This window comes from Triticum urartu, chromosome 7A (genome assembly GCF_056163025.1).
Source record: "Triticum urartu cultivar PI428250 chromosome 7A, HENAU_Tu73, whole genome shotgun sequence".
Lineage (NCBI taxonomy): Eukaryota > Viridiplantae > Streptophyta > Magnoliopsida > Poales > Poaceae > Triticum > Triticum urartu.
Window position 1 is genome coordinate 509,065,228 of NC_141879.1, and position 17,131 is coordinate 509,082,358.

A 17,131-nucleotide genomic window follows, 5' to 3' on the forward strand; every position below is an offset into this window, starting at 1 on the left:
TGGGCCCGTAAGGCACACAGCCATGTTAGTAAAAGTTTTTTGTAATGTCTAGACTCAACTTCGTCCAAGGAGTGTGGAAGGGGGATTCCTACAGGCAGTCGGCTCTGATACCAACTTGTGACGCCCCCGATTTAATCATACACTAATCATACATGCAAATGTGTATGATCAAGATCAGGGACTCACGGGAATATATCACAACACAACTCTACAAATAAAATAAGTCATACAAGCATCATATTACAAGCCAGGGGCCTCGAGGGCTCGAATACAAGAGCTCGATCATAGACGAGTCAGCGGAAGCAACAATATCTGAGTACAGACATAAGTTAAACAAGTTTGCCTTAAGAAGGCTAGCACAAACTGAGATATAGATCGAAAGAGGCGTAGGCCTCCTGCCTGGGATCCACCTAAACTACTCCTGGTCGTCGTCAGCGGGCTGCATGTAGTAGTAGGCACCTCCAGTGTAGTAGTAGTCGTCGTCGACGGTGGCGTCAGGCTCCTGGGCTCCAACGTCTGGTCGCAGCAATCGAGTATATAAGGGGAAAAGAGGGAGCAAAGCAACCATGAGTACTCATCCAAAGTACTCGCAAGCAAGGAGCTACACTACATATGTATGCATTGGTATCAAATGGAATAAGGGTATCATATGTGGACTGAACTGCAGAATGCCGGAATAAGAGGGGGATAATTAGTCCTATCGAAGACTACGCTTCTGGTAACCTCCATCTTGCAGCAGAAGAAGAGAGTAGAAGGTAAGTTAACCAAGTAGCATCGCATAGCATAATCCTAACCGGCGATCCTCTCCTTGTCGCCGTGTGAGAGAGCGACCACCGGTTGTATCTGGCACTTGGAAGGGTGTGTTTTATTAAGTATCCGGTTCTAGTTGTCATAAGGTCAAGGTACAACTCCAAGTCGTCATGTTACCGAAGATCACGGCTATTCAAATAGATTAACTTCCCTGCAGGGGTGCACCACATAACCCAACACGCTCGATCCCATTTGGCCGGACACACTTTCTTGGGTCATGCCCGGCCTCGGAAGATCAACACATCGCAACCCTACCTAGGCACAATAGAGAGGTCAGCACGCCGGTCTAAATCCTATGGCGCAGGGGTCTGGGCCCATCGCCCATTGCACACCTACACGTTGCGTACGCGGCCGGTGAGCAGACCTAGCAACCTCCATTACAAAGGAAGTTGCGTTACGCGGTCCAACCCGGCGTGCGCCGCTTAGTCGCTGACGTCACAAAGGCTTCGGCTGATATCACGACGTCGAGTGCCCATAACTGTCCCCGCGTAGATGGTTAGTGCGTATAGGCCAGTAGCCAGACTCAGATCAAATACCAAGATCTTGTTAAGCGTGTTATTCTAAAAATAACCACGGACGCCGACCAGGGCCAGGCCCACCTCTCTCCTAGGTGGTCTCAACCTGCCCTGTGGCTCCGCCACAAAGTAACAGTCGGGGGCCTTCGGGAACTCAGGCCCACCTCTACCGGGATGGAGCCACCTGCCCCTTCAGCCCCCAACATCGGAATCACTCGCGGGTACTCCTATGAGCCGACCCGACTTTAATCACCACAAGTATCATATATTATGTATAAGTATATACCCGTGACCACCTCCCAAGTGATCACGGCCCGATAGTATAGCATGGCAGACAGACAAGAATGTAGGGCCACTGATGGTAAACTAGCATCCTATACTAAACATTTAGGATTGCAGGTAAGGTATCAATAGCTGGAGCAATAATGACAAGCTATGCATCGGAATAGGATTAACGGAAAGCAGTAACATGCTACACTACTCTAATGCAAGCAATAGAAAGAGAGTAGGCGATATCTGGTGATCAAGGGGGGGGGGCTTGCCTGGTTGCTCTGGCAAGAGAGAGGGGGGTCGTCAACACCGTAGTCGTACTGGGTAGCAGCGGCGTCGGTCTCGATGTCTAGCGAGAGAAGAGGGGAAGAGACAATAAATATAATGCAAACAAATGCATGACGATGCATGACATGAAAAAGCGAGATGCTAGGTGTGCCCTAACGCGGTATGAGGTGGTACCGGTGAAGGGGGAAAACATCCGGGAAAGTATTCCCCCTGTTTCGCGTTTTCGGACAGATGAACCGGAGGGGGAAAGTTGTGTGTTTGGTATGCTAGGGATGTGTGGCAGACGAACGGGTTGCGTATCCGGATTCGTCTCGTCGTTCTGAGCAACTTTCATGTATAAAACTTTTTCATCCGAGTTACGGATTATTTTCTATTAATTTTCAAAGCTTTAAGCAAAATCCTGAAAATCCCTCAAATTCTGCTAAGTCTGAGAATTCGCCAGTTTTAAACATCTTTTAGCTGTTTTCAAAAGGCTACAACTATAGATCTGCACCTCCTATGATTTTGTGCCTTATATCAATTTTGAGCATTTTTCTGTGATCTACAAGATAGTAGCACTTTCATCTCTGTTAGTGTGCATTTGCTTGATCATCAACATCTCTGAAGTAGCTATGAAATTAAAGCTGTTTTCGGCTTTTCTATTAACAGAACATAGAACTTTGTGATTTTCATTGGATTTAATGCATGCATCAAATGGATTTGGTCCAATGCAAACATTTGGACCATGTCAAGTGTACTACCTCCCCATAATTGTTTTAGTCCTGTTAGTAGTCGTTTAGCCAGAGTTTAGGGGCTGTCCAGGTGTTACACGGTGTGAAATTAGAAAAGCTAGCTAGTAGCTACAGTAGCTAGAAGTACAGAGTATAGAAAGCAGCGGTAGTAGTAGGAACTGTAGGATGCAGTAGCAGGTGCATCAACAGGCAGCAGCTCTGCGAGCAGCAGCAGGCGATGGTGAGGCCACGCACGGGCGCAAGCAGAGACGGGGCGCGGCAAGAGCGTGGGTAGGCGCACGCGGGGTTCGGCCCGGTGCGGCGAGCGGCGACACGCGAGCAGTGAGGCGCGGTAGGCAGCGGCGAGCGGTCACGACCAGGGCGGCAGTGCACGCGGGCGTCGGCAGTAGTACGGGAGGAGCAACGGGCCGCGGCGGTCATCGCGGCAGCAGCAGGCCGCGGCGAAGCTACACGCGGGCGCGCGCGTACAGCCGCAGCGCACGAGCAGCAGCCGCACGTACGCGTACACACTACACAGGAGGGGTTCAGGCACGACGGTTATGGCAGCCTACGGTGTCCAAATAGAAGAGGAGAAGGGGAATTTGGGACGCGGTACTCACCGTGGAGGCACATGGAGGCCCGTTGAGGGCTTAGAAGCGCAGAGACGGTCAGAGTCGACGGAGAGGAGCTCACAGCGGAGCCGTAGGCGTGCTCGGGGAAGGCCGGAGTGGTCGGAGCAGAGTAATTGGGCGATGGCGCCGGCGACCAAGGTTGAAGAAGAGGATCGTGGCGTCGATGCAGTGGCGATCCCGGCCGACCCGTTGGCGTACTCGATGTAGACGGAGGAGGCACGACTCCTGGAGTGGACGGCAAGCACGGGGATGCCTTGTTTGTGGCGAATCGAAGGCGGCAGTGGTCGGCTCCGAAGATTGAAGACGATGACGCTGGCGACGAACCAGGGCTTCCCGGCTCACATTCTTCCACAGAGAGATGAGGTGGAGCACGGCGGACCTTCTGGAATTGATAGCGTTGCGAGAGGATCTCGGTGGCCACGGTGAACGGTGTCGGCGCGACGACGCTGAGCTCGGGAGAGAGGAAAAAGGGGCACTAGGGTTAGCAGGGGGGTCGAGGATGCTCTTATCCGTCTCGGGGCACCGACAGATGGTTGACACGGGCGAGATCCACGCATGGACGGTCGCGCGTGGACGGACAGCGCCATGGCCTCTGCCTCATGTCGAGAGGTGAGGGAAAGGCCGGGGCGGTGGGTCAGGCCTGATATAATGCAAGTTGGGCCAGGTGCAAAAAGGAGGGGGGCGTTATATTTTCTTTTATCTTTACTGTTTTGCCTTTTCACTTCTGTTGCAAAATACTTGATCACCAAAACGAATTTTTTTAAAATAAGCAACTTGTTGAAACAACTACTAGGCATTATGTACTACTGCTACAAAAGTTTGGAGGCAAGATGATCTTGTTCTTATATAAATGAAAATTAGATTAACGGGGCTATTTTGGGCACTGTTTTAAATCCTAGGGGCATTTTGGGAGTTTAGGTGATGTTGTTTTCCCCAACATAATCAATTAGGAATTATCTGCAAAACTATGAACTATTTTGTTTGCATTTTTGAAGATGTAAAATATTTGACTTGCAATACAAATTTGAATTTGACTTGAATTTTAATCAAGTGGAAATTTGGCAAGGTAAACATGGTGACATGGCAACCATCAGGGGGAGATTACTGTAGCATGATTCTCGGGGTGTTACAGATCCTTTAGAACATTATCTGCTAGACCATGAAAATGATATGTTCAGGAAAGAAAGAAGGGAAATAGATGAAGTATTCTTTAAACATGAACCTATTCTGCATCACAACTTGCATGTTGAAATTTTAGGGGATCCTCCTCCACCCAAGGGTGATCCCGTGTTTGAGCTTAAACCTTTGCTTGATAATCTTAAATATGCTTATCTTGATGAAAAGAAGATATATCCTGTTATTATTAGTGCTAACCTTTCAGAGCATGAAGAAGAAAGATTATTGAAAACTCTGAAGAGGCACCTTGCTGCTATTGGATATACTCTTGATGATCTTAAGGGCATTAGTCCCACTCTATGTCAACATAAAATAAATTTGGAAGCAGATGCCAAACCAGTTCGTGATCCTCAACGACGTCTGAATCCTAAAATGAAAGAAGTGGTAAGAAAAGAAATACTAAAGCTTCTGGAGGCAGGTATAATCTATCCCGTTGCTGATAGTGAGTGGCTAAGTCCTGTCCATTGTGTCCCTAAGAAGGGAGGTATTACTGTTGTTCCTAATGATAAAGATGAATTGATTCCACAAAGAATTATCACAGGTTATAGGATGGTAATTGATTTCCACAAATTAAATAAAGCTACTAAGAAAGATCATTACCCTTTACCTTTTATTGATCAAATGCTAGAAAGATTATGCAAACATACACACTATTGCTTTCTAGATGGTTATTCTGGTTTCTCTCAAATACCTATGTCAGCTAGAGATCAATCAAAGACTACTTTTACATGCCCTTTTGGTACTTTTGCTTATAGACGTATGCCTTTTGGTTTATGTAATGCACCTGCTACCTTTCAAAGATGCATGATGGCTATATTCTCTAACTTTTGTGAAAAGATTTGTGAGGTTTTCATGGACGACTTTTCCGTCTATGGTTCCTCATTTGATGATTGCTTGAGCAATCTTGATCGAGTTTTGCAGAGATGTGAAGAAACTAATCTTGTCTTGAATTGGGAAAAGTTCCACTTTATGGTTAATGAATGTATTGTCTTGGGGCACAAAGTTTCTGAAAGATGTATTGAAGTTGATAAAGCCAAGGTTGATGCTATTGAAAAGATGCCATGTCCCAAGGACATCAAAGGTATAAGAAGTTTCCTTGGTCACGCTGGATTTTATAGGAGGTTCATTAAGGACTTCTCAAAAATTTCTCGGCCTCTGACTAATTTATTGCAAAAAGATATACCATTTGTCTTTGATGATGATTGTGTAGAAGCATTTGAAGTACTTAAGAAAGCATTAGTCTCTGCACCTGTTGTTCAGCCACCTGATTGGAACCTACCCTTTGAAATTATGTGTGATGCTAGTGATTATGCTGTAGGTGCTGTTCTAGGGAAAAGAGTTGATAAGAAATTAAATGTTATTCATTATGCTAGTAAGACTCTAGACAATGCTCAAAGAAATTATGCTACTACTAAAAAAGAACTCTTAGCAGTTTTATTTGCTTGTGATAAGTTCAGATCTTATATTGTTGATTCTAAAGTAACTATTCAAACTGATCATGCTGCTATTAAATATCTTATGGAAAAGAAAGATGCTAAACCTAGACTTATTAGATGGGTTCTCTTGCTACAAGAATTTGATTTGCTCATTGTTGATAGAAAGGGAGCTGAGAACCCCGTTGTAGACAACCTGTCTAGGTTAGAAAATATTCTTGATGACCCACCACCTATTAATGATAGCTTTCCTGATGAACAATTAAATGTTATAAGTACTTCTCGTAGTACTCCATGGTATGCTGATTATGCTAATTATATTGTTGCTAAGTTTATACCACCTAGCTTCACATACCAACAAAAGAAAAAGTTTTTCTATGATTTAAGACATTACTTTTGGGATGACCAACATCTTTATAAAGAAGGGGTAGATGGTGTTATTAGACGTTGTGTACCTGAGCATGAACAGGAATAGATCCTACGCAAGTGTCATTCCGAGTCTTATGGAGGACACCACGCTAGAGATAGAACTGCACATAAGGTATTGCAATCTGGTTTCTATTGGCCTACTCTCTTCAAGGATGCCCGTAAGTTTGTCTTGTCTTGTGATGAATATCAAAGAATTGGTAATATTAGTAGATGTCAAGAAATGCCTATGAATTATTCTCTTGTTATTGAACCGTTTGATGTTTGGGGCTTTGATTATATGGGACCTTTTCCTGCCTCTAATGGATACACACATATTCTAGTTGCTGTTGATTACGTTACTAAGTGGGTAGAAGCTATTCCAACTAGTAGTGCTGATCATAAAACTTCTATTAAAATGCTTAAAGAAGTTATTTTCCCGAGGTTTGAGTCCCTAGATATGTAATGACTGATGGTGGTTCACACTTTATTCATGGTGCTTTCCATAAAATGCTTGCTAAATATGATGTTAATCATAGAATTGCATCTCCTTATCACCCTCAGTCTAGTGGTCAAGTAGAGCTGAGCAATAGAGAGCTCAAATTTATTTTGCAAAAGACTGTTAATAGGTCTAGAAAGAATTGGTCTAAGAAACTTGATGATGCATTATGGGCTTATAGAACTGCATACAAAAATCCTATGGGTATGTCTCCGTATAAAATGGTCTATGGAAAAGCATGTCACTTACCTCTCGAACTAGAACATAAGGCATATTGGGCTATTAAAGAGCTTAACTATGATCTTAAACTTGCCGGTGAAAAGAGGTTATTTGATATTATCTCACTTGATGAATGGAGAACCCAAGCTTATGAAAATGCCAAGTTGTTTAAAGAAAAAGTTAAAAGATGGCATGACAAAAGGATACAAAAGCGTGAGTTTAATGTAGGTGATTATGTATTGCTATACAACTCTCGTTTAAGATTTTTTGCAGGAAAACTTCTCTCTAAATGGGAAGGCCCCTATGTTATCGAAGAGGTCTATCGTTCCGGTGCCATAAAAATCAACAACTTCGAAGGCACAAATCCGAAGGTGGTAAACGGTCAAATAATTAAACATTATATCTTAGGTAATCCCATAAATGTTGAAAGCAATATTATTGAAACCGTAACCCCGGAGGAATACATAAGGGACACTTTCCGGAACGTTTCAGACTCCGAAAAGGAATAGGTATGTGATACGGTAAGTAAACCGACCCCAAAACAGTTTTTAAGGCAATATTTCTCCGTTTTAGAATATTTAGAAAAATAAAAAAATAAGTAGCAGTCCGAGAAGGACACGAGGGCCCCACGAGGGTGGTGGGCGCGCCCCCCTACCTCGTGAGCACCTCGAGTGCTTTCCGGACTCCGTTTTCTTGCACATTACGTATTTTGGTCGGTAAAAAATCATTATATATTCTCCCGAAGGTTTTGACTCCCGTATCACGCAAACCTCCTCTGTTCTTGTTTCGAGCTGTTTTCTGTCAGGGTTTTCCAGGCTAGGCATCATGTCGTCTCCCTCCTCCAACAATGGTGACAACGATGCTTGGCTAATGAAAATAGATCTCAAGAGGGAGGAACCCACGAAGGTCAACAAGGATGAAAGGATCAAGAAGGCCACGGAGGATCAAGCTCCAGCAGCAGAAGACACCCTTCAAATTGATCATAACCTTCTTACCCCAACTGAGATTGAAGCTTTCAAGATGATTGAGTTAGCTCGTGTTTAAAACAAGTATCTCACACAAGAAAATATTTTGTTGAAGGAGCATATTGTCGCACTCAAGGGCATTATTCGCAAGCTGGAGGACCTCTTACGCTCGATGTGCGATTATCCGTCACCTCCACCTTCTTCACCAACCAAGGAGACATGATCACATGGGTATGGGCACTCCCCTTGGCAACTGCCAAGCTTGGGGGAGGTGCCCCGGTATCGTATCACAATCACAACTCTTATCTTTACCATTTTTCTTAGTTCAATCCTATTAGTAGTATCTTGATCTAGTAGAATAAAGTTTATGGCATGATCTAGTTTTGAGTTTTGCTTTATGATCTCTCTATGTAATCGAGTCCGTGAGCTATATATAATAAAGATTAGTGTTGAGTCAAGGGCTTGATTATTTTGCCATGATCTTGGGTGAATAAAAGAAAAGAGAAAAAAGAATAAAAAGAAACAAAAAGTTCATATTGATCTTATTGAGAGTAATGACTTCACATAGAAAGAGTATGATGATTAAAAGTTGTTGGGAGTTGGCAGACATAGCTTTGGTCATTGTTGCAATTAATAGGAAGTAATAAAGAAAGAGAGGTTTCACATATAGATATATTATCATTGACATCTTTTATGATTGGGAGCACTCATTAAAATATGACATGCTAAAGAGTTGATGTTGGACAAGGAAGACGACGTAATGAGTCATGTCTTTCTTATATCTGAGATAAAGTATGTTGTCATGGATCCTCTAACTTGTTGAGCTCGCCTTTCCCCCTCATGCTAGCCAAATTCTCAGCACCAAGTAGAAATACTACTTGTGCTTCCAAATATCCTTAAACCAGTTTTGCCATGAGAGTCCACCATATCTACCTATGGATTGAGTAAGATCCTTCAAGTAAGTAGTCATCGGTGCAAAGCAATAAAAATTGCTCTAAATATGTATGATTGATTGGTGTGGGAGAAATAAGCTTTATACGGTCTTGTGATGTGGAAGTAATAAAAGCGATGGACTGCATAATAAAGGTTCATATCACAAGGGGCAATATAAAGTGACGTTCTTTCACATTGAGATTTTATATATCCAACCATAAAAGCGCATGGCAACCTCTGCTTCCCTCTGCGAAGGGCCTATCCTTTATTATTATCTTCTACCTTATGCAAGAGTCATGGTGATCTTCACCTTTTATTTTTCATTTTATCCTTTGGCAAGCTCAACATGTTGGAAAGAACATGATATATATATATCTAATTGGATGTAGGGGAGCATGAACCATTATTGTTGACATTACCCTTGAGGTAAAAGGTTGTGGGGCAAAACTATAAGCCCCTGTCTTTCTCTGTGTCCGATTAAAACTCCGTAACCACAAGTATCGCGTGAGTGTTAGCAATTATGGAGGACTAAATGATAGTTGAGTATGTGGACTTGCTTTTTAGCTCTGACATAGACTCTTTCCGATGTTATGATAAATTGCAATTGCTTCATGACTGAGATTATAGTTTGTCGGAGCCCAATAAGGTTTATGATTTATACTTTTGCATTGTGAATAGATCATCACTTGAACATAAGTAATCATATGACAAAATCTATATATGTTGCTGTTATGAGAATAATCATGATGCCTTCATGTCCGTATTTTATTTTTATCGACGCCTCTACCTCTAAACATGAGGACATATTTATTGTTATCGGCTTTTCACTTGGGGACAAGCGAGGTCTAAGCTTGGGGGAGTTGATACGTACATTTTGCATCATGCTTTTATATTGATATTTATCGCATTATGGACTGTTATTTCACTTTATGTCACAATACTTATGGCTATTCTCTATTATTTTACAAGGTTTATATAAAGAGGGAGAATGCTGGCAGCTGGAATTCTGGTCTGAAAAAGGAGCAAATATTAGAGACCTATTCTGCGCAACTCCAAAAGTCCTGAAACTCTACGGAACGTCTTAAAAGAAATAAAGAAAAATACACGCAAAAGATGAAGGCCAGGGGGCCCACACCCTGCTCACGAGGGTGGGGGCGCCCCCCTAGGGTGCGCCCCCTACCTCGTGGGCCCCCTGGTGGCTCTCCGATACCCATCTTCTCCTATATGAGGTCTTTCGATGAGAAAAAATAGGAAGGAACTTTTTGGGACGAGACTCAGCCGCCACAAGGCGGAACCTTGGCGGATCCAATCTAGAGCTCCGACAGAGCTGTTCTGCCGGGGATACTTCCCTCCGGGAGGGGGAAATCATCACCATCGTCATCACCAACGCTCCTCTCACCGGGAGAGGGCAATCTCCATCAACATCCTCACCAGCACCATCTCATCTCCAAACCCTAGTTCATCTCTTGTATCAAATTCTTGTCTCAAAGTCCGGGATTGGTGCTAGTAGGTTGCTAGTAGTGTTGATTACTCCTTGTAGTTGATGCTAGTTGGTTTATTTGGTGGAAGATCATATGTTCAGATCCTATATGCATATTATTACCCCTCTGATTATGAACATGAATATGCTTTGTGAGTAATTACGTTCGTTCCTGAGGACAAGGGAGAAGTCTTGCTATGAGTAGTCATGTGAATTTGGTATTCGTTTGATATTTTGATAAGATGTATGTTGTCTAGCCTCTAGTGGTGTTATGTGAATGTCGACTACATAACACTTCACCATTATTTGGGCCCAGAGGAAGGCATTGGGAAGTAATAAGTAGATGATGGGTTGCTAGAGTGACAGAAGCTTAAACCCTAGTTTATGCGTTGCTTCGTAAGGGGCTGATTTGGATCCATATGTTTCATGCTATGGTTAGGTTTACCTTAATACTTTTGTTGTAGTTGCGGATGCTTGCAATAGAGGTTAATCATAAGTGGGATGCTTGTTCAAGTAAGAACAGCTCCCAAGCACCGGTCCACCCACATATCAAATTATCAAAGTATCGAACGCGAATCATATGAACATGATGAAAACTAGCTTGACGATATTCCCATGTGTCCTCGGGAGTGCTTTTCCTATTATAAGAGTTTGTTTCGGCTTGTCCTTTGCTACAAAAGGATTGGGCCACCTTGCTGCACTTTATTTACTTTTGTTACTTGTTGCTCGTTACAACCTATATTATCACAAAACTATCCGTTACCACTTATTCCAGTACTTGCAGAGAATACGTTGCTGAAAACCGCTTATCATTTCCTTCTGCTCCTCGTTGGGTTCGACACTCTTACTTATTGAAAGGACTACGATAGATCCCCTATACTTGTGAGTCATCAATAAACATGTTTGCAATGACAACTAGGGATCATAGTTCTTGTGCCATGCTTGATTAGCTATGAGTTATAATGGTTTACCTTGCGTGCCAACATGCTATTAAAATGGTTGTGATGTGGTATGATAGCGTGGTATCCTCCTCTGAATGATAGGTGTTGATTAATTTTAATGCATGTTCATGACTATTGTCGCTCTCTAGCTGGTCGCTTTCCAGTCTTTTGCTAGCCTTCACTTGTACTAAGCGGGAATACTGCTTGTGCATCCAATTCCATAAACCTCAAACTTATTCCATATGAGTCCACCATACCTACCTATATACGGTATCTACCTGCCGTTCCAAGTAAATTTGTATGTACCAAACTCTAAACCTTCAAATAAATATCCTGTTTTGTATGCTCGAATAGCTCATGTATCAACTAGGGCTGTCCGTATCTTGCATGTTAGGCGGGTTATTCTCAAGAGGAGTGGACTCTGCTCCTCACTCACGAGAAAATGGCTGGTCACCGGGATGCCCAGTCCCATGCTTTATGCAAACTAAATCAAAATAATTGCAAACAAAACTCCCCCTAGGACTCTTGTTAGTTGGAGACACTCGTTGTTTCGAGCAAGCCATGGATTGGTGCTTGTTGGTGGAAGGGGGAGTATAAACTTTACCATTCTGTTTGGGAACCGCCTATAATGTGTGTAGCATGGAAGATATCGCCATCTCTTGGTTGTTATGTTGACAATGAAAGTATAACGCTCAAAATATTATTCACCTCTATTTCAAAACCGAGCTCTGGCACCTCTACAAATCCCTGCTTCCCTCTGCGAAGGGCCTATCTATTTACTTTTATGCTGAGTCATCATCCTCTTACTAAAAAGCACCAATTGGAGAGCACCGCTGTCATTTGCATTCATTATTCTTAGTTTACATTGGGTATGACTTGACTGGATCTCTTTTACCATGAATTACAATGTCTAGTCAGTCCTTGATCTTTAAAGGTGCTCTGCATTTATGTTTTGCGGTCTCAGAAAGGGCTAGCGAGATACCATCTTGTTATATCATATTATGATTGTTTTGAGAAAGTGTTGTCATCCAAGATTTATTATTATTGCTCGCTAGTTGATTATGTCATTGATATGAGTAAACTTGAGACCTAAGGATTATTGTGAATGTGGTTAGTTATAATCTTTGCTGAAAACTTGAATGCTGGCTTTACATATTTACAACAACAAGAGCAAACAGAGTTTGTAAATTTTTTTCTTTATCACTTTCACTTTATCAACTAAATTGCTTGAGGACAAGCAAAGGTTTAAGCTTGGGGGAGTTGATACGTCTCAGTCGTATCTACTTTTCCAAACACTTTTGCCCTTGTTTTGGACTCTAACTTGCATGATTTGAATGGAACTAACCTGGACTGACGTTGTTTTCAGCAGAATTACCATGGTGCTATTTATGTGCAGAAACAAATGTTCTCGGAATGACCTGAAAATTCACGGAACAACTTTTTGGAAATAAAAAAATCTTTGCAAAAGATGAAGGCCAGGGGGCCCACCACCTGTGCACGAGGGTGGGGGGCGCGCCTTCCCCCCTAGGGCGAGACCCCTACCTCGTGGGCCCCCTGGAGCTCCTCCGACTCCAACTCCAACTCTATATATTTGCTTTCGGGGAGAAAAAAATCAGAGAGAAGAAATCATCGCGTTTTACGATACGGAGCCGCCGCCAAGCCCAAAAACCTCTCGGGAGGGCTGATTTGGAGTCCGTTCGGGGCTCCGGAGAGGGGAATCCGTCGCCATCGTCATCATCAACCATCCTCCATCACCAATTTCATGATGCTCACCGCCGTGCGTGAGTAATTCCATCGTAGGCTTGCTGGACGGTGATGGGTTGGATGAGATCTATCATGTTATCGAGTTAGTTTTGTTAGGGTTTGATCCCTAGTATCCACTATGTTGTGAGATTGATGTTGCTATGACTTTGCTATGCTTAATGCTTGTCACTAGGGCCCGAGTGCCATGATTTCAGATCTGAACCTATTATGTTTTCATCAATATATGAGAGTTCTTGATCCTATCTTTCAAGTCTATAGTCACCCATTATGTGTTATGATCCATTAACCCCGAAGTGATAATAATCGGGATACTTACCGGTGATGACCGTAGTTTGAGGAGTTCATGTATTCACTATGTGTTAATGCTTTGTTCTAGTACTCTATTAAAAGGAGGCCTTAATATCCCTTAGTTTCCGTAAGGACCCCGCTGCCACAGGAGGGTAGGACAAAAGATGTCATGCGAGTTCTTTTCCATAAGCACGTATGACTATACTCGGAATACATGCCTACATTACATCAATGAACTGGATCTAGTTCTGTGTCACCCTAGGTTATGATTGTTACATGATGAACCGCATCCGGCATAATTCTCCATCACTGATCCATTGCCTACGAGCTTTCCACATATTGTTCTTCGCTTATTTACTTTTCCATTGCTATTGCTATCATCACTACAAAATACCAAAAACATTACTTTTGCCACTATTACCTTTTGCTACCGTTACCGCTACTATCATATTACTTTGCTACTAAACACTTTGCTGCAGATATTAAGTTTCCAGGTGTGGTTGAATTGACAACTCAGCTGCTAATACTTGAGAATATTCTTTGGCTCCCCTTGTGTCGAATCAATAAATTTGGGTTGAATACTCTACCCTCGAAAACTGTTGCGATCCCCTATACTTGTGGGTTATCAACAACACATGTCCATGGCTAGGAAACTTAACCATCTTTGGTTAACAAGCTAGTCAAGTAGGGGCATACTAGGGACACTCTGTTTGTTTATGTATTCACATGTACTAAGTTTCCGGTTAATACAATTCTAGCATGAATAATAAACATTTATCAAGATATAAGGAAATATAAATAACAACTTTATTATTGCCTCTAGGGCATATTTCCTTCAAGCTCATGATTGGGGCATGAATATAACATTGACTTAAGCCTCCCCCAAGCTAGAGCGATACTTTATCCTTCACGAGGACAAACATTATATATATAATTCCGATCACGATGAACTAGATGCATAGGATAATTTTTTTGGTGGAACTCCAATTTCAAACGATTCCAATTCCATGATCCAATATCATCGCATAGCCTATACCATGCCAATGCTTTTCCCTTCAAAGATAAAGGGAAAACCTTCTTCATAACTTTATCCCCGTGTAAACCTGCAAGCTTAAACAATCCACAAATTTGTTCCACATACATCAAGTGCATATCAGGATGTTCGGTTCCATCTCCTGCATAAGGGTTAGCTAGCAGTTTTTCTATCATACCCGAAGAAATTTCATATTCAATATTTTCAATAGGTGCAGTAGGTTGAGGGGTAGCTAATTTTGGTTCCGGACGAGGTGAAGATACCCCGAACAAACCCCTCAAAGGATTGTTCTCCATAGTAACAAGTAACAATAAATTTTAGCACACTATATAAATGTTTCCTTACCAAATTCCACTTACCAAAGGCGCTTCACTCCCTGGCAACGACGCTAGAAATAGCCTTGATGACCCACAAGTATAGGGGATCAATTGTAGCTCTTTTCGATAAGTAAGAGTGTCGAACCCAACGAGGAGCAGAAGGAAACGACAAGTAGTTTCCAGTAGGTGATGTCTGCAAGTTCTGAAATTGTAAGTAGCACGGTAGTTTGATAGCAAGATAATTTGTAACGAGCAAGTAACGATAGTAGTAACTAGAGTGCAACAAGGTAGCCCAATCCTTTTGAGGCAAAGGACTGGCCAAAACGTTCTCTTATAAGAAGCAAAGCATTCTTGAGGGTACACGGGAATTTCATCTAGTCACTTTCATCATGTTGGTTCAATTCATGTTCGCTACTTTGATAATTTAATATGTGGGTGGACCGGTGCTTAGGTGCTGTTCTTACTTGAACAAACCTCATACTTATGATTAACCCTCCCGCAAGCATCCGCAACTACGAGAAAAGTATTAAGAATAAATTCTAACCATAGCATTAAACTTTGGGATCCAATCGGTCCCTTACGGAATAGCGCATAAACTGGGGTTTAAGCTTCTGTCACTCTCGCAACCCATCATCTAATTGCTACTCCGCAATGCATTCCCTTAGGCCCAAATATGGTGAATTGTCATGTAGTCGACGTTCACATGACACCACTAAGGGAATCACGACATACATACTATCAAAATATTGAACACATATCAAATATAGATGATTACTTGCAACATGATTTCTCCCGTGACCTCAAGAACTAAGGTAACTACTCACAAGTGATAAACATGCTCATGATCAGAGGAGTACTAAATAGCATATTGGATCTGAACATATAATCTTCCACCAAATAAACCATATAGTAATCAACTATAAGATGTAATCAACACTACTAGTCACCCACAACTACCAATCTATAGTTCCGGTAACAAGATTGAACACAAGAGATGAACTAGGGTTTGAGAGGAGATGGTGCTATTTAAGATGTTGATGGAGATTGCCCTCCCCAAAATGGGAGAGTTGTTGGTGATGATGATTGTGACACCCCGATAGTTAAGCTACAGTAAACCCTTGCTAATCATGCCAGGTCATCATATTTAAACTTTTGCTAAACCTCACTTGTTTCAAACCGAGATCAAATTCAAATTCAAAGTTAAAGTCAAAAATTCGAAATTGTCGAACATGGAAACTAAAATGTTCAAAGTGTGGAAAATGATCCCGGGATATTTATCAGGTTGAAACCACATTTTTATAAAGTTTTTAAATGCTCCTAGATGAATTAAACAGGGGCTAAATTATAAACAATTGTAAAACTATTTTATTTAGTGCCAAATTAATTATGAAAATGGCCTAACTAATAATGCTAATTTAGGGACTGAGTTGATATATTATAAAACTAAATATAAAGTAAAACTAAAAGAAACGGAAAAATAGATAAACAGAAAATGAAAATGAAACGAAACAAGCACCCCCCACTGGCCGGCCCAGCTGGCCACCATACCCCCATGGGCCAACCAAGATGCCGACCCACCTCTCCCTCTCCTTATCCCCTGGTCCCCGTGACCTAATTCGAGTGACTCCCCCCCCCCCCCCCGCACGATCTCCTCCCACGATCCCCTCACTCCCGCTGCCCCTCCACCGATCCAGATCGAGGGGCAAGGACCCCGGCGAATGCGCCGCCCCGCTCCCGGACAGTGACGCCCACCTCGGTGCCGCCCCTTGCCGGATGCCTCGCCCTGCTCCCCGGAACCCCCCTCGTCGCGGTGCCTCGCCGACCCCGGTGAACCGCCGCCGTCGCACCCGACCCCGACGCAGGCGCCCATCCCCGACGTCGTCACCTCACCGTTGCCGTCCCGGAGCTACCACGCCGTCGCTGGACCTCGTCGCCGTCTTCCCCGTCCTCCTCCCCGCGCCCACTGCCTTTTCCCTGCAACCATCGGTGAGACGCCGCGCCTCGCCTCTTCCCCTGTCGGACGCCATCCGCCGCGCCCGACCACGCCGGTGCTCGGGCCAAGCCCCGCGCTGCTCGTGCCACGCTCGCGACGAATGCGCCAGCAGGCCGCGCTCCCTGTCCTTCATGCGCGTGCCCGCGCCCCACCTCGCTGCAGCAGGCGTGCTCCGCACCGTTTCCCCTGCGCCGGCCGTGGTCACTGCGACCCAGGGCCATCCCTTCCTCCGCGCCCCTCGCCTTGACCTCACCTGGCTCCACGCCCGTCGCTGCCCCCTCCACCCGCGCTCCCGCCACCCCGTCCGCCGTTGCTTCATCGCCCCGCCTCCGCTGTGCTGCTGCGTACGGTGGTCGACGTCACCGGTCCTCGCCCGCGCCCCTCTTGCTCGCCGGTCGGCGCCCGCCCGCCCCTGCAGTGGCCGCTGCTGCGGCCCTGGGCATGCGCCCGTGCGGTCAGG

General features: G+C 43.8%; 1 long non-coding RNA gene across 1 annotated transcript; it reads right to left on the reverse strand.

The window, feature by feature from the left end:
• Positions 1-207: 207 nt before the first annotated feature.
• Positions 208-3,815, reverse strand: LOC147960183 (uncharacterized). Its single transcript, XR_015610790.1, has 2 exons — positions 3,214-3,815; positions 208-516 (listed from the first exon to the last, which is right to left on the reverse strand). It is a non-coding gene; the product is annotated as an uncharacterized LOC147960183 (long non-coding RNA).
• Positions 3,816-17,131: the final 13,316 nt, after the last annotated feature.